The sequence below is a fragment of the Chiloscyllium plagiosum genome, chromosome 7 (genome assembly GCF_004010195.1).
Source record: "Chiloscyllium plagiosum isolate BGI_BamShark_2017 chromosome 7, ASM401019v2, whole genome shotgun sequence".
Taxonomy (NCBI): domain Eukaryota; kingdom Metazoa; phylum Chordata; class Chondrichthyes; order Orectolobiformes; family Hemiscylliidae; genus Chiloscyllium; species Chiloscyllium plagiosum.
The window spans coordinates 90,803,045-90,828,944 of NC_057716.1; the positions used below are offsets into that span (position 1 = coordinate 90,803,045).

Genomic DNA, 25,900 nt, shown 5'->3' on the forward strand with positions numbered 1-25,900 from the left:
ACTTTTCCACAGCTATTTGGGAATTTAGAATAGTGGGAATGGTGGTTAAGGCAGTTGAATGTACCTCCTGCTGAATGTTGGAGTTAAGGGTCACCACTAGTGTCCCTGCTGACTGCATCTGCGGGAAGTGCACTCAACTCCAGCTCCTCAACAACTGTGTTAGGGAACTGGAACTGGATGAACTTGGATTATTCAGGAGGTGGAGGGGGTTATTGAGAGAAGTTATAAGGAGGTAGTCATACCTCAGATGCAAGAAAAAGGCAGATGGGTGACAGTCAGGGAACGGAAAGGGAACCGGCAGGCAGTACAGATATCCCCCGTGTCTGTTTCCCTCAAAAACACTATACCATTTTGGATACTGTTGGGGGGAAGACTTACCAGGGGTAAGCCATGGGGTACAGGTCTCTGGCACAGAGTCTGTCCCTGTTGCTCAGAAAGGAAGAGGGGAGATGAGTAGAGCATTAGTCATTGGGGACTCCATAGTTAGGAGGACAGATAGGAGATTCTGTGGGAAGATAAAGGCTCACGGTTGGTGTGTTGCCTCCCAGGTGCCAGGGTTCATGATGTTTCAAATTATGTTTTGAGATCCTTGAGGGGGAGGGGGAGCAGCCTCAAGTCGTGGTCCACATCGACACTAATGGCATAGGTAAGAAAAGGGATGGGGATTCAAGGCAGATATTCAGGGAGATAGGTTAAAATTTTAGAGCTAGAATAAACAGAGAGTTGTTATCTCTGGTTTGTTGCCCGTGTCACGTGCTAGCAAGGCAAGGAATAGGGAGAGACTGAAGTTGAACACATGGTTACAGGGATGGTGCAGGAGGGAGGGCTTTGGATACCTGGATATTTGGGGCTCATTCAGGATGGATGGAACCACTACAATCAGGATGGTCTATACCTGAACCAAATGGGTCCCAATATCCTGGGGGAAACGTTGGTAATGCTCATCAGGAGGATTTAAACTAATTCAACAGGGGGGATGGGAACCTACCTTGTAGTGTCCAGGAGGTTGAGAATAATGAGGTCACCGGCAGCATAGCTCCTTGAAAGTGGAGTCGCAGGTAGATAGGATAGTGAAGAAGGCGTTTGGTATGCTTTCCTTTATTGGTCAGAGTATTGAGTACAGGAGTTGGGAGGTCATGTTGCGGCTGTACAGGACATTGGTTAGGCCACTGTTGGAATATTGCGTGCAATTCTGGTCTCCTTCCTATCGGAAAGATGTTATGAAACTTGAAAGGGTTCAGAAAAGATTTACAAGGATGTTGCCAGGGTTGGAGGATTTGAGCTATAGAGCTACAGAGAGAGGTTGAGCTATAGAGAGAGGCTGAGCTATAGAGAGAGGCTGTTTTCCCTGCAGCATCGGAGGCTGATGGGTGACCTTATAGAGGTTTGCAAAATTATGAGGGGCATGGATAGGATAAATAGAAAAAGTCTTTTCCCTGGGGTGGGAGAGTTCAGAATGGGGCATAGGTTTAGGGTGAGAGGGGAAAGATATAAAAAAGACCTAAGGAGCAACTTTTTCAGGCAGAGGGTGGTACATGTATGAAATGAGCTGCCAGAGGAAGTGGTGGAAACTGGTACAATTGCAACATTTAAAATTGGATGGGTACATGAATAGGAAGGGTTTGGCGGGATATGGGCCAGAGGCTGGCAGGTGGGACTAGATTGGTTTGGGATATCTGGTCAGCATAGACGGGTTGGACCGAAGGGCCTGTTTCCATGCTGTACATCTCTATGACACTAAGTGTGTCTACTTCAATGCCAAGAGCACACAGATAAGGTGAGTGAACTTGCAGCACAGGTTGGTACCTGGGACTTCAATGTTGTGGCCATTTCGGATACATCGATAGAGCAGGGATCGGAATGGTTGTTGCAGGTTCTGGGATTTAGATGTTTCACTAAAAACAGGGAAGGTGGTAAAAGAGGGGGAGGTGTGGCATTGTTAGTCAAGGACAGTATTACGGTGGCAGAAAGGTCGTTTGAGGACTCGTCTGCTGAGGTTAGAAACTGGAAAGGAGAGGTCAGGTTGGATCATTGGCAGGTAGGATCAAGGAAAACCCTAAAGCTTTCTGTCTGTCTATTAGGAATAAAAGAATGATGAGAGAAAGATTAGGGCCAATCAAGGATAATAATGGAAAGTTGTGTGTGGAGTCTGAGGAGATAGGGGAAGCGCTACATGAATACTTTTCCTCAGTAGTCACACTGGAAAAAAACAACGTTGTTGAGGAGAATACTGAGATACAGGCTACTAGACTACATGGGATTGAGCTTCACAAGAAGGAGGTGTTAGCAATTATGGATAGTGTGAAAATAGATAAGTCCCTGGGCCAGATGGGAATTTCCTTGGATTCTCAGGGAAGTCAGGGAGGAGATTGCAGAGCCTTCGGCTTTAATCTTTATGCCATCATTGTCTACAGGAATAGTGCCAGAAGACTGGAGGATAGCAAATGTTGCTCCCTTGTTCAAAAAGGGGAGTAGAGACAACCCTGGTAATTATAGACCAGTGAGCCTTACTTCAGTTGTGGGTAAAGTGTTGGAAAAGGTTATAAGAGAGGATTTATAATCATCCTGAAGGAATAAGTTGATTAAGGATAGTCAACATGTTTTGTGAAGGGTAAGTCATGTCTCACAAACCTTTATTGAGTTCTTTGAGTTGGTAACCAAACAGGTGGATGGGGGATAAAGGGTTTGATGTGGTGTATGTGAATTTCAGTGAAGCATTTGATAAGGTTCCCCACAGTAGGCTATTCAGAAAATATATAGGCATGGGATTGAGGGTGATTTAAGGGTTTGGATCAGAAATTGGCTAGCTGAAAGAAGGCAGAGGGTGGTGGTGGACAGGAAATGTTCACCCTGGAGTTCAGTAGGGTACTGCAATGATCTGTTTTGGGGCCACTGCTGTTTGTCATTTTTATAAATCACCTCGATGAGGGTATAGAAGGATGGGTTAGTAAATTTGCAGATGACACTAAGGTCGGTGGAGTTGTGGATATTGCTGAAGGATGTTGGAGGTTACAGAGAGGCATAGATAAGCTGCAGAGCTTGGCTGAGAGGTGGCAAATGGGAGTTTAAGGCAGAAAGGTGTGAGGTGATTCACTTTGGAAGGGGTAACAGGAATAAAGAGTACTGGACAAAAGTGAGGACAGCAGATGCTGGAGATTAGATTTGAGACTGTGGTGCTGGAAATGCACAGCAGGTCAGGCAGCATCTGAGGAGCAGGCGAATTGACATTTCGGGCAAAAGCCCTTCATCAGGAATCCTGATGGATTTGGGCTTTTGTCCAAAGCGTCAATGAAGAGTACTGGGCCAAGGGTAAGATTCTTGGTAGCGTCGAAGAGCAGAGAGATCTCGGTATCCATGTACATAGATCCCTGAAAGTTTCCATCCAGGTTGACAGGGTTGTTAAGAAGGCATACAGCTTTTATTGGTAGAGAGATTGAGTTTCAGAGTCACAAGGTCATGTTGCAGCTGTACAAAACTCTGTTGCAGCCGCACTTTGAGTTTTGCGTACAGTTCTAGTCACTGCATTATCGGAAGGATGTGGAAGCTTTGGAAAGGGTTCAGAACAGATTTCCTAGGATGTTGCCTGGTAAGGAGGGAAGGTCTTATGAGGAAAGGCTGAGGGACTTGAGGCTGATTTTGTGAGAGAGAAGGAGGTTGAAAGGTGACTTAATCGAGACATATAATCAGAGGGTTAGATAGGGTGGACAGTGTCACAATTTTCCTCAGATGGTGATGGCTAGCACGAGGGGACATAGCTATATATTGAGGGGTGATAGATATAGGACAGATGTCAGAAGTAGTTTCTTTACTCCGAGAGTAGTAGGGGCGTGGAACGCACTGCCTGCAACGGTAGTAGACCCACCAACTTTAAGGCCATTTAAATGGTCATTGGATAAACAAATAGAAGAAAATGAAATAGCATAGAATAGATAGGCTTCAGATTGGTTCCACAGGTCGGCACAACATTGAGGGCCAAAGGGCCTGTAACTGCACTGTAATGTTATATGTACTATGTTCTAAACCTGGTTCATTCTTTCTGTCAACACGGCTCTAAAGACAGATATATTGGGGAAATTTTTTTACTTTTGTAAAATCTTTTACTTTTGCCGTGAGTCTGGGAATAGCGGCATTTGGTTTCCAGCGTGCTACCTCAGAGAGGCATAAACAGCATTCTGAACGATTTGACGAGGGTGGAATAAAGGATTTGCATTTTCATTTAGTCAATGAGCTTTATACCCATGCACCATTATGTATTGAAAAATACTAAATTGAGACTGACAATTAACTTTGGAACAGTGTTGGCTAACAGTATATTTGATCACTATGTGGTTGTGCATTGTAAATGATTGGAAAGATCAACTTCAGCAATATTTAAAGCAGAAATGATTCACACTTACATCAATATAAATGATGAAATAACAGTAGATAATTTGTAAAATTCTCACAAGCAACATAAGGCTTAGTAGCTACATGTATATCTGTGGGAAAAGAAGGTTTCAGCAAATGTATAACTTAACAACTTTCAAATTTCAACTGACTGAAAAAAATCAAATGTCATGTGTGTTATTCAATCAGAAAATTTCCTCCTCCTTCCCCTTATTCATGCCTTGTCACTTCTAGATACATGCTCTCCTGTTCAATTTTCTGCCTAAGTGCACTACATATATAACCTTTTCAACCTTTTCAACCTCTTCAACCTTTTTTTCATCTGGGTTCCTTTACTCCTCCAATTTAAAGTTGCCACCATTCATTTTAATCCCTTCATAACCCTCTCTACCTCCAAATTCTTTCAACCCCACAGACCTGCTATAATTCTCTATTGGCTGATCTCCGACCCTTATAAGCTTTATAGTGACATTGACAGTCATATTTTCAGGCTTCGGTCCATATGTTCAGTACTTTCCTTTAATAACTCACCACCTCACCCCCTCCTACTTCTGTCTCCTCTAAATCCCTCCTTAAACCCTGCCTCCTTGACCAAACTTTTGGTGACTCCCTCCACCATCTTCCTTTCTGGCTTAGCTCCTGTTTTTTTCTGACTAGACCCCTGTGAGCTGCCTTGAGCCATTTTTCTACATTAAAGGCATTGCATGAATGCAAGTTGTTGAGTTTGAATACTGAAAGACATCAACTGAGCTTCACGATACAAAACAGCTTCATAACCAGTACCTGACATCACACAATATAGTATTTCCCAAAATAGTTATATGGTCGCCACATTACCAAAAGGATTTGGATGCTTTGGAGAGGGTGCAGAGAAGGTTTACAAGGATGTTGCCTGGTATGGAAGGTGTTAGCTATGAAGAAAGGTTGAGTAGATTAGGTTTATCTTCATTAGAAAAAAGGGTATTGAGGGGGGACCTGATTGAGGTTTATAAAATCTTGAAGGGTATAGACAGGGTGGATAGAGACCAGCTTTTTCCCAGGGTGAAGGATTCAATAACAAGAGGTCATGCTTTCAAGGTGAGAGGTGGAAAGTTTAAGGGGGATACACGCGGCAAGTACTTCAAGCAGAGGGTAGTGGGTGTTTGGAATGCATTGCCAGCAGAGGTGGTAGAGGCAGGCACGGTAGATTCATTTAAGGTGAGTCTGGATAAATGCATGCTTAGATGGGGAGTAGAGTGATACAGATGCTTAGGAATTGACTGACAGGTTTAGACAGTACATTTGGATCGGCTCAGGCTTGGAGGGCTGAAGGGCCTGTTTCTGGGGTGTAAATTTTCTTTGTTCTTTGTTCTCATTGAGTCAGAATTTTATAGTTAAAAATTGAAAATCAGTTAGATCACATGGGATCAATTTTTTAAAAATCACATCAGTAAGTATAGGCATTCAGTTGAACAGAATTTGGTGTGCTAGATATTTTCAAATCAATCTGTTCAGAAATGTTGTTACACACCTCCAGACCAGAGGGGACTTGAACATAGGACTCCTAGTCTCAAGGTAGAGACATTATCACTGAACCATCTGTGTCACTGAAGTTTAACTTGACAAAGGCTCCTGTGGGACTTGAACCACTGAGTATTAAGAGTTATACGCTCTACCACTTGAGCTAACTGAGCCTGCATAGCTGTATGTGGAAATCTACAAAGGGAAATGCATAATATTTTATTCAATTCAAAAAAAATGTTTACACGCTTTAGATCTGAGCAGATCTATATACTATTCATTCAAACAATAATGATTAAAAAGTACATTGTTCACATTATAAACCTATGACATTTCTCGGTTGGAAAATGGCATGGTTATTTTAAAAAATGATCATGAGAACTGTGTGTACTGATTGCAATGAGGTCATTTCGGTGAACATCATAGAATATGAGTTCTCTGATTGGGGCTGTTAATCTTGTCCAATCAGGGAGCCCTGGCTGGCAGATATAAACAGGGCTAATGTATAAATGTCATTGTCACTGTCTTGTCACACGTGGAACTGGGATTTGAGGTTTGTCCTCCTCTCCCTGTAAAATGGTTGAACGGTAGGGTTCGGGGCCTAGCTTTGCTGCTCCCCTCCCTTGTAAAACTGCTGTCTTTTGTGTACAGCTGTCAATGTTTTTTGTAAACTGTTTTGTAACTTGTTTAATAAAATAAAAATAAAAAAAAATAAACAGGGCTATTAGAGGTTCTGTTCAATCTGAGAATTGGCTCTGAGGAAGTACTATGCGTGTGTAAATAAAGGGTAGCTTGATGATAGGACGCCAGCCTCTATGGAGGTACTACAATGGCGATGAGTATACGATTACGCCCATTGGAAGATAAAGTGAGGGCGATCAAAGGTGCCCCAGCTCCCAAATCTGTACCAGAACCAGAATTGGTAAATTATTACAGCAAGTTCATACTCAACCTAGCTTCCACTCTGGCTCACTACATTCCCAAGCAAGATCTGATGCTGACATGCGATGCTTCCCCTTTTGGGTATCAAGGTAGAGTTGGCTCTCAGGTGGCTCAATGGAGAGGAATGCCAAATAACATTTGTTTCCTGGACTTGTAGATGTAGAGCACAAATACGCCCAGTTAGAGAAGGAAGGTTTGGCAGTCATCTTTTGTATGAGAAAGTTCCATTAATACCTTTACAGATGTAAATTTTTAATTGTAACAGACCACAAACTCCTGCTAGCTACTCAGAGGAAAAGGCTATGCCACCCATAGCTTCAAGTCAAAGTCAGGGGTGGGCTCTCATTCTAAGTGCTTACAATTACAAATTGGAACACTGTCCAAGGGGCCAAGTAGCAAATGCAGATGCCTTGAGCTGCCTCCTGCTGGCAGATACACCACCAGTGATGCTGCCACTGGGAGAGTCCATTCTGCTTTTCAACTTTCTGAACACCCTTCTGATCACCGCTGACAATATGAAACTGTGGACATAAAAATATCCTGTCCTGGCAAAACTAGAACAGCTGGTGAAGATGGGGGAAACAAAAGGGCCATCACAATGAGAACTGAAACCTTTCTGGACCCGGTGAGACCAGATCACCGTAGAGGATGACATTTTATTATGGTGGGCAGGAGTGATTGTCCCGAGTGAAGGTCGCCACCAGGTACTGGATAAACCCCACCAGGGGAGTCAGCCAGGGGGTCCAAAATGAAGATGTTGGTGAGAGGTTATGCCTGGTGGCCAGGATTAGATGCTGACAAAGCCGTGTTGGTGGGGCAATGCCCAGAGCGCCAACAAGGACAAAATTGACCGCCAGCATCTTCTCCACATTTGTGGGAATGGCTGGGTAAACCCTGGCCCTTGGTTACACGTTGAGTATGTCGGCCCTTCCATGGGTTCAATGTTCTTAGTCATTGTGGATGCACATTCAAAGTGGTTAAATGTGTATGCAGTTCATTTGTTAAACATGAGGATGATAGAAACGCTGCAAACATCCTTTGCAATTCTGATACTCCCGGAAGTGTTGGTCACAGACAATAGGCCATGATTTACCAACAGGGAATTCAAATATTTCGTCAGGTTGATAAGCATTCGCCATATAAACTCCATACCATCCATCATCCAATGGTATGGCAGAAAGGGCATTCCAAACTTTGAATGTAGGCTTAAAGAAACAGGTACAAACAAGGACTGCAGACGCTGGAAACCTGAGTCGAGATTAGAGTGGTTCTGGAAAAGCACAGCAGGTCAGGCAGCAACTGAGAAGCAGGAAAATCGACGTTTTGGGCAAAAGCCCTTCATCAGGAATAGAGGCAGGGTGCCTGCAGAGTGGAGAGATAATGAGAGAGAGGTGGGGAGAAAGTAGCATAAAGTACAATAGGTGAATGGGGGTGGGGATGAAGGTGATAGGTCAGAGAGGAGGGTGGAGTTTATAGGTGGAAAGGAAGATAAGCAGGTAGGACAGATCATGGGGACCATGCTAAGCTGGAAGGTTGGAACTGGGGTGAGATGGGGGAAGGGGAAATGAGGAAATTGGTGAAGTCCACATTGATGCCCCGGGGTTGAAGTGTTCCGAGGCGGAAGATGAGGCGTTCTTCCTCCAGGCGTCGGGTGGTGAGGGAGCAGCGGTGGAGGAGGCCCAAGACCTGCATGTCCTCGGCAGAGTGGGAGGGGGAGTTGAAATGTTGGGCCACAGGGCGGTGTGGTTGATTGGTGCGGGTGTCCGGGAGATGATTCCTAAAGTGCTCTGCTAGGAGGCGCCCAGTCTCCCCAATGTAGAGGAGACCGCATCGGGAGCAACGGATACAATAAATGATATTAGTAAAACTTTGATGGATGTGGAAGGCTCCTTTGGGGCCTTGGATGGAGGTGAGGGAGGAGGTGTGGGCGCAGGTTTTGCAATTCCTGCAGAGGCAGGGGAGGGTGCCAGGACGGGAGGTTGGGTTGTTGGGGGGGTTGCGGACCTGACCAGGTAGTCATGGAGTTAAAGAAACAGGTCTACAGCTTCACTCAATACCGAACTGTACCAATCCTATTTGATTATTGGACTACCTCTCAACTACAGGAATGGCTCCAGCAGAGTTGCTAATGGAGAGAAGACTCAGCTCAGATTAAATTTGATCTTCCTAGATTTGGGGTGAGGGCAAATGAAACATCATCAGCGGTATCAATGCCAAACGGAAGACTCTTCTAAGTGAGAGATACAGTTTACTTCAGGGGACAAAGTTTGTTGCTGAAACCATGGAAACGGCCCTGCATGGGTAAGAGGCATGATCAACGCGAGGTCAGTTCCCATGACGTACAAAGTTCGGGTAGGTGAGACGCTCCTGAACAAGCACATGGACCACATGAAAGCTGCAAACTTATGAACTGGCCAGATGCAAAACATACCCAGCCCCTCAGAATGGCCAGAAAGGCTGTTGGAACCCATGTGTTCTCCCCCACAGTCTGGCGTAAAGAATCCTCTGAGTCTGTGATGGACATGGTGGATATCGCAGCCTCAATGCTTTAACCGGATAAAGAAGAGGATGAATTTCTTCCAAGATGCCCCGGTTGCAAAGGGGCGTGCTATGGTCTGCTACATGCTGCCCATATCCAAGGCTGAGTTGGAGGAACCGGTTCCAGTGCAAAAATGCCCCAAAAGAGTCTACAAGAAAAAGAACAGGACTATGTTGCTGGACTTAGAAGGGGAGGGAAGTAGTGATTGTAACGAGGTCAGCTTGGTGGATCTCATCGAATTTGAGTTCCCTGATTGGGGCTGTTAATCTGGTCCGATCAGGGACCCCTGGCTGACAGAGCATCAGACATCGTGTTCACTCTAAGAGCTGGCTCTGAGGGAGCTGGACCAATGTCGAGCATTACACATGTTGTGTTTAAAAGAGTAACTGGCTGATAGGATATTGGCCTCTGCGGCATTATTTCACTGTGATTTCAATCTGCTTATAAGCTAAAGTAAGAAACCCCTTTTAAGAAGTAACAGCAGTGTTGAGATAGTAAATAAATATTTTAGGTTTGGTGCAAAAGGACATTGAAAGAAGTCAAAGCATCCTGACAGCTGAAAATTGTGAATTTTGCAGTAGCCAAACAGCATCTCTGTAGGAAAAAGTGAATGTGCAGGATACAAAGAATAGGTTGCATCTGGTCAGTTTGAAAGCTGAGTAAATATTACATTTCACCTGTCTTTCTTTGCCAAATATGCATTTTGGCAGATATATGGATCATGAATATATTTACCCAATTTTGGCACAGATTGCTGCTTCTTTGTCTTCAAATGACTACAGTCATGTTCAGTTTTAGTTTTGCATAAGATAAGCATGTTTTTTCAGTTTGTACAGATTACTGAGCACAGATGTCTCATTGCATTTTTGTTTACTGGCAAAAAGCCTCATGCGCCATTTACAAAACTTTGTGGCTTAAGTTTATCTTCTCAACCTTGATGTGTCTAAGAATTTAATTTCAGTTTTTAACTCCCTCATCTTTGCCATCATTTAGATAAAGTTGTTGTCTGACTTCTTAAGTTATCTTAAGTGACTGTAAAAAGTCCAAAAGCAATGATGAACAAAGGTCTCTCAATCATTTCACCAACATTTACCCTGATTAAATATCACTGGGAATGGATTCATTTTACTCACTGCTGTTTGTTGAATTTCCCTGAAGTGTAAATATGCTATGTTTCCCTACATTTCATCAGTGACCACTTTCCAAAAGTTTTTCACTGGCTGCAAAATTGTTTGCAGCTTCCTGAGCTTCTCAAGCAGGATAGATAAATGAAATTCCACTATTTCATTTAAAAAATAGTTGCATTGTGTACAACGTTGATGAATCCTCTTCATGATCCTCTCATTCACCTTCCTGTCCTTGGTCAATCAATGGTATTTTCCAGCAATGAAATTGTCAGAAAATATTTATTCATTACTGATTTCAACAAATTGATCTGCAGCAAAGCAGGGTAGATTATCTCATAGATTTAATGCTCTTGATTTTACTTTTTTTTTAACTGGACTTAGTTGACTGCTGGGTGGGTAATAAACTTCAGATTCTTTGAGCAAAAGTGCCTTAGACTCCAAGAATCAGGGCACATTGTAACACATTGCATCCATAAGGGTGAAAGATTGTACCCACAAGGGGAAACAAACTCAGAATAAGGGATCATCCTTTTAAGTTTGAGAAGAGGAAGAATTCCTTCTCTGAGGGGGCGAATCTGTAGAATTCTTTACTACAGAAGGCTGTTAAGCATGAGTCATTTAAATATATTTAAGGCTGAGACAGACAGAATTTTAATCCATAAGGGAATCAGGGGTTACAGGGAAAAGACTGTAATGTGGAAATGAGGATTATCAGATTAGCCAGGATCTCATTGAGTGGTGGAGCAGACTTAATGGGCTGAATAGCCTACTTCTGCTTTGATGCCTGATGTTCTTATGATCTTATCGGTGCAGACACCATTCTGACTTGGAGGTTTGACCAGCATTTTGAGTGGTCACCACTGCCCAGTTAACTGGGCAAACTGAAGAGATGCTTGAACATTGTCGAAACTTGTAGTCACTCTGGCAAAAAAAAGTCTATGGGTGTAAATCATTTTCGCTCATCTGTCCGTAATTTTTGCTCTGTTTCATTTGATGTCTGAATGGAAGTCATTCAGACACTGCACACTCTTGTTCCATTACTGGTCACTTGAGCACTTTAATAAGTAGTAACTAGAATATCAATGTTGTAAAAGTGTCAACTTCATAGGAAAAGAAGACTTCATGACAGACAACGATAGGTTTTAAAATAATCATTAACAAAGACAACAAAGCAACAAAATAGAACTTCAGAAAACAATTTTACAAGGATGCTGAAGTTCAAATAAAAGCCTAACTCAGTTTTAATGGAAGTCATATGTTCCCCAACTGCAATAGTCAATACCCTATAACACTTAGATCTGGACAATATTTTGCAAGACTACTTTGTAATTATTTACTTACCAAGGAAGCAAAATAAGTCATGCGACACATTAAAGTGGAAATACAATTCATCTGGTTTTTTCTTGCTAATTCATTAATTATTATCTCATGAAGTAAATGTAAACTCCAATCCCTGAATGGATCTACTCATGTTGCAACCTTCGTTTGAATCCTTGAATGTAGCTTATGTTTCATCTCTAAGGATTGTACCTCAGATTGTTTAAATATGGATTCAATCACCATTGGCGAGAAGCGGGCTTATTATTACTTAAAACATCTGTCTATTGTTGGACTTTGAAATATCTTTGGGAGGATTTTAACTCATAGCAGGTTTTGGGCAGAGCAGGAAGGTGGCTGCAAAGTTAAGGGGCACAGAGCAGGACAAACACCAAATATAGTCAATCTCATCATAGAGCCAGCGAGGCATAAGCACAGAAACAAACCCTTCAGTCCAACCAGTCCAAACTAAATGAATCCCACCTGCCTGAGTTTAGCCAAACATTTCTGATTCATGTACTTATCCAAATGTCTTTTAAATGTTGAAATTGTACCCGCATCCACCACTTCCTCTGGCAGTTCATTCTACACACAAACTACTCTCTGTGTAAAGGATATGCCCCTCATGTCTTTTTTAAACCTTTCTCCTTTCACCCTAAAAATATGCACCCCAGCTTTAAATTCCCCCACCTTATGGAAAACACACCTGCTATTCAACTTACCTTTACCCTTCATGATTTTATAAACCTTGATAAGGTCACCTCTCAACTTCTTACATTCCAGTGAAAAAAGTCCAGTCTATCTCGCCTTTATTAGTTTGAGGCCTGGGTAGCTGTTTATCTCCTGAACTCCAAGTTTATTTGTTCACCTGCTTTCCAGGCTGGATACCCACCAAGGATATGTCGGCCAGAGGAGCTGAAGTATGCCATTCAGCCCACTGAGTCTATCCTGCAAGTCATGGCTGCACTGATAATCCTCAATGCCACTTTCCTGCTTTATTCCCTTAGTCCTTGATTCCTTTGCTGATTAAAAATCTGTCTTTCTTAGCCTGTGTATAATTAACTACCCATACTCGATCGCACTCTGTTATGAAGATTTCAGTACCCTCTGAGAGAAGAAATTCCTCTTCATCTTGATCTTAAATAGATGAATCCTTATTCTATGCTGTCTGGTCCTGAAGTTTCCCACAAGGTGAAACAAGATCTCAGCATCTACAATATCAAACTCCTTCAAACATTATGTATTTGAATAAGTTTGCCTCTCATTCGTCTTAACTCGAATGAGTACAGGCCAAACCGATTGAACTTCTCTTCTTAACATATTCAGTATCAATCAATCTAGTGAAACTCTTCTGGACCACCGACAATATCTTTTCTTAGATAATAGAATTAAAACAGTTCACAGTATTTCAGAGGTAATCCAACTTGTGCATTGTACACATTTAGCAAAACATGCCAATTTTCATAGTCATTTGCTTTGAAATAGGATTAATACTTTATTTGCATTCCCATTACCTGCTGAACTTGTACACTGGCTTTTTGTCATTTATGCATGAGGACTCCCTCTGTTCTACAATCTTTTGCACTCTTTCTCCATCTAAATAATAATCAGCTCCTCTATTCTTCCTGCCAAAATGCATAACCTGATATTTTCCCACATTGTATTCAATATGCCCACTTTCTTAACTTGTCTATATTCCTCTGAAGGCTCTTTGCGTCAACTTCACAATGTGCCTTCTCATCTTTATTTATGTCACTCACTTCTCTCCTCCAAATCATGAATATATTTATTGTAAATAACTGTAACCCCAATACTGAATGCTAAGACACTCCATTAGCTATAGGTTGCCATCCTGAAAATGTCCCCTTTAACGCAACACACTTTCTCCTATTAGTTAGCCAAACCTCTGTCTGTGCTAATATACTACCTCAACACCATGGGCTATTATCTTATCAAGTAGCCTTAGGTGCAGTGCCTTATTGAATATCTTTGGAGACCCATATGTATTACATCTACTCATTCCACTTTATCCTGCTTGCTAGCCCTTCAAAGAATTCTACTAAATTTGTCAGACAAGATTTCCCCTTCATGAAGCCATTTTGACTGCTTGATTCTGTTATTCATCATTACTAATCCTCAGCCTTTTCCAGAATCTAGGGAGTTTTGTAAGATTATTACCAGAGTATCCATTATCTTTGCAGCTACTTCCTTTAATATCCTAGGATTATCCCATCAAATCCAAGAGACTTATTGGCCTTTAGCTCCATTAGTTTCCTGAGTTTAAATATAGTTATTGCATTTATTTTCTCTAGCCGTTTTGCCCCTTGAATGTTTAGTATTGAACATTTAGTAATTTTAGAATGATATTTGAGCCTTTTACCATGAAGACTGATGCAAAGGATTTCATTAACTCCTCTGGCATTTTCTGATGCCCCATTATTATCGCCTCAGTCTCTTTGTTAAGGGGTCGATTTTCACTTTGGATTTTCTCTTCTTTTTTATACAGTTAAAGAAACTCTTATTGTCCATTTTTGATATTACTTGCTCGTTTAACCTCAAAGTTTATTTTCTCCCTTTTTTAGTTAATCTTTTCAACCTTAAGACCATAAGGTATAGGAGCAGAATTAGGCTATGTGACCCATCACATTTGTTCTGCAATTCAATCATGTTTGATATGTTTTCGACTCCATTCTCTTACCTTCTCTTTGTAATCCTTGATTCAATCAAGACTACATCTACCTCTATCTTAATTACACTCACTGACTTGGCCTCCACAACCTTCTATCTGGCAAATGGAGGTTATTGTGAAAAAATGTGAAATTATTTACTTTGACAAGAAGAATGGAAAAGCATAATTAGTTAAATTGTGTGAGACTGCAGTTCTCCAATCTTTGCCTACTCACTTGTCTGTATCTTTTTGTAGCTCCCTTGTATGTTCTTCATTAATTACTTCCGTATCTATCCCTATATTTTCATCATATTCAGTAACCATGCCTTTGGTCCCTTCATCCAAGACATTTATATGGATTATAAACAGTTGAGTTCCAACTATCAATCCCTGTGGCATATTGCCAACAGAAAATGATCCATTAAAGCTTACTCTCTGTTACCTGGTGTCTAGACAAATTCCCAGTTTCATCAATATACCTATACCTGGCTGAGGAAAAGATTTACAGAGATGTTGCTGGGACTGGAGGTTTTGAGATATAGGAAGAGACTGAATAGGCTGGGGCTATTTTCCCTGAAGCATATGAGGCTGAGGGATTATATAAAGGTTTATAAAATCATGAGGGGCATGGATAGGGTGAATAGCCAAGGTCTTTTCCCCAGGGTAGGGGAGTGCAAAACTAGAGAGCATGAGAGGGGATGAGAGGGGAAAGATTTAATAAACAACTAAGGGACAATGTTTTCATGCACAGGGTAGTGCGTGCATGGAACGAGCTGCTGGACAAAGTGGTGGAGGCTGGTACAATTGCAACATTTCAAAAGCATCTGGATGGTACATGAATAGGAACGGTTTCGAGGGATATGGGCCAAATGCTAGTAAATGGGACTAGATTAATTTACAATATCTGGTTGGCATGGATGAGTTAATCAAAGGGTCTGTTTCCATGCTGTACAACTCTATGACTCAATGACTCAATAAACTCTTATTTTACATAATAATCATTATGGTACTTTATCAATTGCATTCTAGAAATCTAAGTACAGTGCACTGGTTTCCCTTTAACCACAGTACATTATTTCCTTTTAATAAATTGGTTAAACAAGATTTCCCATCCCCAAGACTAAATTGAATTGGGCTATTACTACAAATTTGTCTTAGTTCCCTGCTGGTACACATTTAATAATAGCTTCTCACATCTTCTCTATAACATATGTTCAACTAACTGGCATGTAATTTCCTGCTTTCTGTCTCCCTCTGTTTTTAAATAAACAAGTTATTTTCCAATCTAAGAGAACTTGCCTCAAATCTAGGGAATTTTGGAAGATTAGAACAAATGTATCATAAGACCATAAGACCATAAGACATAGGAGTGGAAGTAAGGCCATTCGGCCCATCGAGTCCACTCCGCCATTCAATCATGGCTGATGTGCATTTCAGTTCCACTTACCAGCGTTCTCCCCGTAGCCCTTAATTCCTCTAGACAACAAGAATCTATCAATCTCGGCCTTGAAGACATTTAGCGTCCCGGCTTCCACTGCACTCCGTGGCAATGAATTCCACAGGCCCACCACTCTCTGGCTGAAGAAATGTCTCCGCATTTCTGTTCTGAAATGACCCCCTCTAATTCTAAGGCTGTGTCCACGGGTCCTAGTCTCCTCGTCTAACCGAAACAATTTCCTAGCATCCACCTTTTCCAAGCCATGTATTATTTTGTACGTCTCTATTAAGTCTCCACTTAATCTTCTAAACTCCAACGAATACAATCCCAGTATCCTCAGCCGTTCCTCATATGTTAGACCTGTCATTCCAGGGATCATCCGTGTGAATCTCCGCTGGACACGTTCCTGTGCCAGTATGTCCTTCCTGAGGTGTGGGGACCAAAACTGGACACAGTACTCCAAATGGGGCCTAACCAGAGCTTTATAAAGTCTTAGTAGTACATCTCTGCTTTTGTATTCCAACCCTCTTGAGATAAGAGACAACATTGCATTCGCTTTCTTAATCATGGACTCAACCTGCATGTTTACCTTTAGAGAATCCTTGACTAGCACTCCCAGATCCCTTTGTGCTTTGGCTTTATTAATTTTCTCACCATTTAGAAAGTAGTCTATGTTTTTATTCTTTTTGCCAAAGTGCAAGACCTCGCACTTGCTCACGTTAAATTCCATCCGCCATTTCCTGGACCACTCTCCCCACCTGTCTAGATCCTTCTGTAGCCTCCCCACTTCCTCAGTACTACCTTCCTGTCCACCTAACTTCGTATCATCGGCAAACTTCGCTAGAATTCCCCCGGTTCCCTCATCCAAATCATTAATATATATTGCGAACAGCTGTGGCCCCAGCACCGAACCCTGCGGGACACCGCTCGTCACCGGCTGCCATTCTGGAAAAGAACCTTTTATCCCAACTCTCTGCCTTCTGTTAGACAGCCAATCCTCAATCCGTCCCAGCAGCTCACCTCGAACACCATGGGCCCTCACCTTGCTCAGCAGCCTCCCGTGTGGCAGCTTATCAAAGGCCTTTTGAAAGTCTAGATAGATCACATCCACTGGGTTTCCCTGGTCTAACCTATTTGTTACCTCTTCAAAAAATTCCAACAGGTTTGTCAGGCCTGTCCTCCCTTTACTAACTCCATGTTGACTTGTTCTAATCAGACTCTGTTCTTCCAAGAATTTAGAAACCTCATCCTTAATGATGGATTCTAGAATTTTACCAACAACTGAGGTTAAGCTGATTGGCCTATAATTTTCCATCTTTTGCCTTGATCCTTTCTTGAACAAGGGGGTTACAACAGCCATCTTCCAATCATCTGGGACCTTTCCTGACTCCAGTGACTCTTGAAAGATCTCAACCAATGCCTCTGCTATTTCCTCAGCCACCTCTCTCAGAACTCTAGGGTGTATCCCATCGGGGCCAGGAGATTTATCAATTTTAAGACTTTTTAACTTTTCTAGCACTGTCTCTTTCGTAATGGCAACCATACTCAACTCAGCCCCGTGACACCCTTTAATTTTTTGGATATTACTCATGTCTTCCACTGTGAAGACTGACGCAAAGTACTTGTTAAGTTCTCCTGCTATTTCCTTATCTCCCATCACTAGGCTTCCTGCATCAGTTTGAAGTGGCCCAATGTCTACTTTTGCCTGTCGTTTGTTTCTTATGTACTGAAAGAAACTTTTACTATTATTTCTAATATTACTGGCTAGCCTACCTTCATATTTGATCCTCTCCTTTCTTATTTCACTCTTTGTTATCCTCTGTTTGCTTTTGTATCCTTCCCAATCTTCTGATTTCCCACTGTTCTTAGCCACTTTATAGGATCTCTCTTTTTCTTTAATACATTTCCTGACTTCCTTTGTCAGCCAAGGTTGTCTAATCCCTCCCCGGTTAATCTTTCTTTTCTTGGGAATGAACCTCTGGTATCAAATATCCTAGTAACCATTTCTTTTAAGAGCCAAGGGTGAAATCCATCAGGACCCAGGGACTTATCAGCACACAGCTCCAATAATTTGTTCAGTACCACTTCTTTAGTGATTAGAATTTTCTACAGATCCTCCACCTCCCCCACCTTCTATTTCCTGCATTGCAGTTATTTATGGAATGCTAATTTTATCCTCTATCCTTAAGACCAATACAAAATACTTGGTAATTCTTCTGGTATCTTCTTATTTTCCATTCTTGTTTCCCTAGATTCTCAATCTATAGGACCAACATTCAATTGTTCATAACTTTTTTTGTTAAAATATGAGTTGAAAATGCTACTATTTTTATATTTTAACTAGATTTCTCTTGATCTCTGTTTATATCCCTTTTAAACCTTATTTGTGTTTTTTAAAAAATAATCTGTCCAAAATCCTGACCTGCCACCAATCTTTGCAGAATAATTTGCTTTTTCTTGAAGTTTGATACTATCTTTAACTCTCCTGATAAACCTATAGGTGGTGATTTCTCCGATTGGAAATTTTTCATCTTGTTGTGTATCATGGCTCACAAGGATAACATGCAAGAAGTGAAGCCTTACCTTCCTGGAGTCATCACAAATCAGAAAATTCGATTTAAATACTGAATTGCCCAATTTTACCTAACTGTCTGATTCAGGTTAAATGAAAATGCACACCTTTAACAAGAAAATAACTATTTACTGTAGTTAAATTGGTTTTTAACCAATGCCCAAAAGGTAGAGAATTGAATCGTTAATCTGTAACGATATAATATAAACTCTACACCTTTCTTGAAGTCCCATACACGTATGCAGAGGAACCTCGATTATCTGGTATTCGATTATCTGAATTTCAGATTATCTGGTAAGATCATAAGGTCCCGATGTTTATCTAAACTGCGTTATCTGGCATTCAATTATCCGAACGTTTGATTATCCGACAAAATACTCCCCGCCTGTTTCATTCGGATAATTGAGGTTCCTCTGTAAACAGGCACACAAATGAACAAGCCACAAATTTTGTGAATGGGAGACGGAGACAAAAGACAGTCAGTGAAGCACATTTCTGGTACAGTCCAGATCACAACTATCAATGAGTACACCGTTTCCTGAAGGTATATGGACTGGTTGATAAAAAGCCATATGGTATACTTGCCTTTATTATTTGAGGCATAGAGTTTACAAGCAAGGAGATATGCTGAAGCTGGATAAAACATTAATTAGGTCGCAGCTAGAATATTATGTGCAGATCTGGAATCCACGTTATAGGAATGTTGTGATTGCACTGGAAAGGATGCAATGGAAATTTACCAGGATGTTGCCTGGGCTGGAGAGTTTCAGTTATGGAGAGAGATTGGACTGACTGGCATTGTTTCACTTACAATGGAGGAGATTGAGATGAGACGTTATTAAGATATATAAAATTATGAGGAGCATAGATAGGATAGACAGACATGACCCCTCCATGGCAGGATCAATGACCAGGGCCATATATTTAAGATAAGGAAATGTGAGGAAAACATTTTCACGTAGAGTGTAGTGAAAATCTGGAACTTGTTGCCTATAAGGGAGGCAGGGGCAGAAGTCATCATAATATTTAAGGAATATTTAGATGTGAACTAGTTATACCAAAGGATGCCAGGTTATGGATGAAGTAATGGGATTAGAATAGTTAGGTGGTTGTTTTTGACCAGGCACATGCAATGGGCTGAAGGATTCTGCGCTGTAGATCTCTCTGACTCTGAGTTGTTTCTTTTGGTTTTCTTTCAACTTCTTCCATTTCTTTGATAATGATGCTAGGGTGTGGGTATTCTCAGTATTTTATTAATTAGTTGAGAATTCGACCTTTCAGTGCTCCTGAAGGTGTCTTCTCCCCTTTTCTGTTGATGGGGATTTGCAAAGAGAACAGCTTACAAAGAAAGGATACGTACAATACTTAACTATTGGGACTTATCTTTTAGTTCACACAGAAGAGAGAGAGAGATGGATTCTTTCTGTTGACAGACTGGATATTTCTGCTCTGTTGTCCACACCCGAGGCTGTAGACACCTCTCAAGAAACAAATCAAGTGTTTGTTACTATGGTAAGGCCTCCTGAACCCATGACAACTGTTCCTAATTGAAAAGTCAATTTAAAGACTATTTGGGCAATATAGCCCTGAACATACATAGGCAGTGCCATTCTGCCTGGAATGTTCCCTCACAAGGAGAAAGTGAGGACTGCAGATGCTGGAGATCAGAGTTCAGAGTGTGGTGCTGGAAAAGCACAGCCAGTTAGGCAGCATCTGAGGAACAGGAGAGTTGACGTTTTGGACATAAGCCCAAGGAATGCCTCATATTCCACCTTGGGACCCTGCAACCACACAGGATAAAGTGGATTTCAACAGCTTCCTCATTTCCTCTCTCCTCACATTATCCCAGTCCCAAGCCTCCAACTCGACATGGCCCTCCGGACCCGTCCATCAATGACCCCCCGACCTATCACCCTCTCCCTCAACTTCATCCACCTATCACTTTCCCAGCTACCTACCCCCCAACACAAACACTCCCATTTATCCCTCAGCCCTGACCCACAAGCCTCATTCCTGATGAAGGGCTTATGCCCGAAATGTCGATTCTCCTGCTCCTTGGATGCTGCCTGACCTGGTGTGCTTTTCCAGCACCACACTCTCGACTCATGCTCCCTCACTAAAATCATAGATATAACTCATTATGTGACCCAATAACTTGCTTATGAAACTGTCCACATCCTCTTACATGGTTTCCTCAGTTTAAAACAGTATCTTCTCTAATTTTCTGTATACAGTAACAAAGAAGTGGCCTTTACAAGCAACATAAATGTGCTGTGTATTCTGAAGTATCCCCTTAATTATCTGGCTTTGCATTTCCATTCACCTGTCCCTTAACCTAATTTTCCATTTCAATTTAGCTATTCCCATGTCCTCTTAGTTGCCCTTTTAGGTTTAAAATACTGGTCTTGGACCCATTATTCTTTCCCTCAAACTAAATGAAAAATTCAGCCACACATTCAGCTGCTCCCAAAAGGCATGTTCACTATAAGGTGATTAATTAATCCTCACATGTACTGTGCATTGTGCAAGATCTAATGCAGCCTCTCTCTGTTGGTTCTAGAATCTGCAGTTTTTAGGAAACATTCTATGAACACTTCATTTAGGCTGCATCCTACTATGTAGTTGCTGCCAGGGAGAATGTCTAATATGCCCACTCATGACTTCTTACCTTTAACACTTCTCATCTCGAAGCAAGCTATTTCAACACCCTGGTCCCCTAAACTTAGGTCATCTGTCTCTTTAGTGCTAATACCATCATTAATTAACAACGCCACTCATCCTTTTTTTTTAGCATAATGTCCTTTCTAAATGGCATGTACCCTTCAATATTCAATATTCAATATTCCCATTCGAGCTACAGGGAGAGGCTGAACAGGCTGGGACTGTTTTCCCTGGAGCGTCGGATGCTGAGGGGTGACCTTATGGTTTACAAAATTATGAGGGGCATGGATAGGATAAATAGACAAAGTCTTTTCCCTGGGGTCGGGGAGTCCAGAACTAGACGGCATAGATTTAGGGTGAGAGGGGAAAGATGTAAAAGAGACCTAAGGGGCAACTTTTTCACGCAGAGGGTGGTACATGTATGGAATGAGCTGCCAGAGGATGTGGTGGAGGCTGGTACAATTGCAACATTTAAGAGGCATTTGGATGGGTATATGAATAGGAAGAGTTTGGAGGGGTATGGGCCGGGTGCTGGCAGGTGGGACTAGATTGGGTTGGGATATCTGGTCGGCATGGCTGGGTTGGACCGAAGGGTCTGTTTCCATGCTGTACATCTCTATGACTCTATGACTCTATCTCAAGGTCATCCTCAAACCACATCTGAAATGCTTTCAGATCTTATTTATTTATATTTTCACTGTCAGTTTATTTTTTCTGTTTCAAAACTACGTGCATTCAAGTATAGAGCCTTTAGTTTTGGCCTTTAATTATGTCTATAGCCTTTAGATTTATCTGTTGATTTGCTATTAGATTTGTAGCGTCTACCTTTTCTTGTCACAGTCTGCTTATCATTTGCCAAAAGAAAATGCTTTCTATCCTTGCCTCTACTCTTTGATTCACGACATCCTCTTAAAATTGATCCCTAGCCCCCCCTAGTCTTTCACTTAAAATCCTTTCTGCATTCCTAGTCATGCAAAGTGCGAGAACACCAGCTCCAGCACAATTCAGGAGCAGACTGTTCAAATGGTAAAGCCCAAATTTGCCCAGTGCTGGTGCCAGTAATCCAGAGATTAAAATGTTTGAACCTTAATCTGGTTTCTAGCTCCCTATAATAATAATTCAGAACGTTTTTTTTGTCCTTCCCATAACATTAACAACATGACAAGATTCTCTATCTTAAATAATAGATTCCTCTCCAGTATTAAGTAAATGTCCCAAACCCTGACATAAGGCAGAAAATACAACCTTCTGAACTATCAAAGAAAGAAATTTGAATGCCTCTCATTATACTGCATTCCTTTTTTCACTTCCCCCCCACTTTATGTTCCACGTGTTATGGTCAATTAGCTCATTTATGCTGCAGCCCTTGCTGTCAACCAAACAAGCAGAAAGAACCTTCAACCTGTTGGTCAATTGCAAGGGCTGAGGCTCCAGCACTCTTATCTTCTAGGTCCCCCTACCTGTTTCCCTTGCAACCATACTTTTCTTTCCCTCACCACTGATTAAATCAAGGGAAACAGACTCTTCGGTCCAACTTGCCCATAAGTATCTCTGGACATCAGAATTCATCTAAGAAAAATAAACGAACAGTGAAATTCACAGTTGATCTTGGAGGATCCTGTGTGGGGAAGCTCATAGCAGGGAAGCAGCTAAGTAGCTTTTTAAAGTGTAACCTTACTTTTTTATATATATAAATCTACAGTAGTGAGTACAGTGGGTTCCTTGTTGATTGTATGTTTTATTAATATCTGTCTCTTAATTAAACTTTTAAAATATAAACCGTAGGTACTAAGTTAGCCTCGACCAGTGGTTTTTAGAGCAGTAAGACTGTGCTATTTTCTGGGTCTGTAGATTGTTAAGGTGCAAACATGGCCTTTATTAGAGTGATGTGCTCTTCCTGCCTGATGTGGAAGATTAGGGAGAGTTTCCATGTTACTGATGATTATGCCTGCAGGAAGTGTGTTTGATTGTGAATCCTATTGGATAACATGGAGTGGTTGGAGAGGCAGTTAGAGGCAATGAGGAATTTACAGGAGCTACGAGGTGTGATGGATGGCGGTTGCAGGGAGGGAGATAAACCGCTGATACAGTCAGGTAGATGAGTTACTTCCAGGAAAGGTGGAGAGGGAGGCTAATGGTGCTATCCACATCACAAACAAGTATGCTGTTTTGGAAAATGTAGGGGGTAATGGACTTTCAGGGAAATATAACACTGACAGCCAGATTTCTGGTACCGAGACTAGGTCTAATGTAACAAGGGGTACCAAGCAATCGATTGTGCTCGGGAACTCTCTAGTCAGAGGCACAGAAGAAGTTTCTGCAGCTGGCAGTGAGAAATCAGAATGGTGAGTTGCTTCCCTAGTGCCAGGATCAAGGATATATCTGAGAGAGTGCAGAATATTCTCAAAGGGAAGTGAGACCAGCAGGAGGTCATTGTACACATTGGAAATAACGACATAGGAAGAGAAAAAGATGAGATTCTGAGGAGAGAAGATAAGAAGTTATGCAGGAATTTAAAAGTACATCCTCGAGGATCATAATATCTGGATTATCCCAGAGCTAGTGAGAGGAGGAATAGAAGGATAGAGCAGAGGAATACATGGCTGAGGAGCTGATGCAAGGGAGAAGGCTTCACATTTTTGGATGTTTGGAATCTCTTCTGGTGTAGAAGTGACCTGCATAACAAGGATGGATTGCACCTGAATTGGAAGGGGACTAGTGTACTGCTAGAGCTACTCGGGAGAATTTAAACTAGAAAGGGGGTGGGGGTATGGGACCCCAGGAGAGAGTGAGGAAAGAGATCAATCTGAGACTGGTACAGTTGGGAAAAGGAGCAAGTCAAATAGTCAGGGTAGGCAGGAATAAAGCAGAGAATGAGGTAGGACTCCTAAATTACACTGCATTTATTTATTTCAATGCAAGAGGCCTACCAGGTAAGGCAGATGAACTCTGCATGGTTGGGAACATGGGACTGGGGTATCATAGCAATTAAGAGATGTGCTCGGGAATGGACAGGATTAGCAGCTTAATGTGAAAGGGTATAGATGCTATAGGAAAGATAGAAGGGGAGGGGCAAGAGAGAAGGGTGAGAGGGATTTTTGCTTGAGGATTCCTTTACAGCTTTACTTAGCTATCCTATTCCTGGATATACATCCAGGCGTGTTATTTGGTTGGAACTAAGAAATAAGAAAGCAATGATCACCTTATTGGGATTGTACTGTAGACCCCCTAATAGTCAGCAGGAAATTGAGAAACAAATTTGTAAGAAGATCTCACTTATCTGTGAGAATAGTAGGGTGGTTATGAAAGAGGATTTTAACATTCCAAACATAGACTGGTACTGCCATAATGTTAAGGGCTTGGATGGAGAGGAATTTGTTAAGTGTGTACAAGAAAATTTTCTGATTCAGTATGTGGATGTACCTACTAGAGAAGTTGCAAAACTTGACCTACTCTTGAGAAATAAGGCAGGAAAGGTGACTGAGGTATCAGTGGAGGAGCACTTTGGGGCCATTGACTATAATTCTATTAGTTTAAAATAATGATGGAAAAGGATAGATTGATCGAAAAGTTAAAGCTCTAAATTGGAGGAAGGCCAATTTTGATGGCTTTAGGCAAAAACTTTCAAAAGTTGTTTGGGGGTGAATATTTGCAGGTAAAAGAGATGGCTAGAAAATGGGAAGCCTTCAAAAATGAGGTAGCGAGAGTCCAAAAGCAGACTATTCCTGTTAAGGTGAAGGGCAAGGCTGGTGTAGGCAATGCTGGATGACTGGAGAAATTAAGGTTTTGGTCAAGAAAGAAAAGGAAGCATATGTCAGGTATAAATAGCAGAGATCAAGTGAATCCCTTGAAGAGTATAAAGGCAGTAGTATACTTGAGAGGGAAATCAGGAGGGCAAAAAGGGAACATGAGATAGCTTTGGCAATTTGGGATAAGGAGAATCCAAGAGGATCTTATGAATGCATGAAACACAAAAGGGTAACTCAGGAGAGAATAGGGCTCCGTAAAGATCAGCAAGGCAAGGCAGCCTATGTGTGGAACTGCAGGGGACGGGGGATATAGTAAATGAATATTTTGCATCAATGTTTACTGTGAAGAAGAACATGGGGAAATAAATTGCGATATCTTGAAAAATGGTCATAGAACATAGAAGAATACAGCGCAGTACAGGCCCTTCGGCCCTCGATGTTGCACCGATCCAAGCCCACCTAACCTACACTAGCCCACTATCCTCCATATGCCTATCCAATGCCCGCTTAAATGCCCATAATGAGGGAAAGTCCACCACTGCTACTGGCAGGGCATTCCATGAACTCACGACTCGCTGAGTAAAGAACCTACCCCTAACATCTGTCCTATACCTAACCCCCCCTTAATTTAAAGCTATGCCCCCTTGTAATACCCGACTCAATACGCGGGAAAAGGTTCATACTGTCGACCCTATCTAACCCCCTAATCATCTTGTACACCTCAATCAAGTCACCCCTAAACCTTCTTTTCTCTAGTGAAAACAGCCCCAAGTGCCCCAGTCTTTCCTCATACGATTTTCCTTCCATACCAGGCAACATCCTGGTAAACCTCCTCTGCACCCGTTCCAATGCCTCCACATCCTTCCTATAGTATGGCGACCAAAACTGCACACAATACTCCAGATGCAGCCGCACCAGAGTCTTATACAACTGCAACATGACCTCAGGACTCCGGAACTCAATTCCTCTACCAATAAAAGCCAGTACGCCATATGCCTCCC

At 41.8% G+C, this 25,900-nt stretch overlaps 1 long non-coding RNA gene across 1 annotated transcript in view; it reads left to right on the plus strand.

Moving 5' to 3' along the window:
• Positions 1–25,900, plus strand: part of LOC122552039 — a 51,194-nt gene that overhangs the window by 686 nt on the left and 24,608 nt on the right. The gene's annotated exons all lie outside the window — the stretch shown is intronic.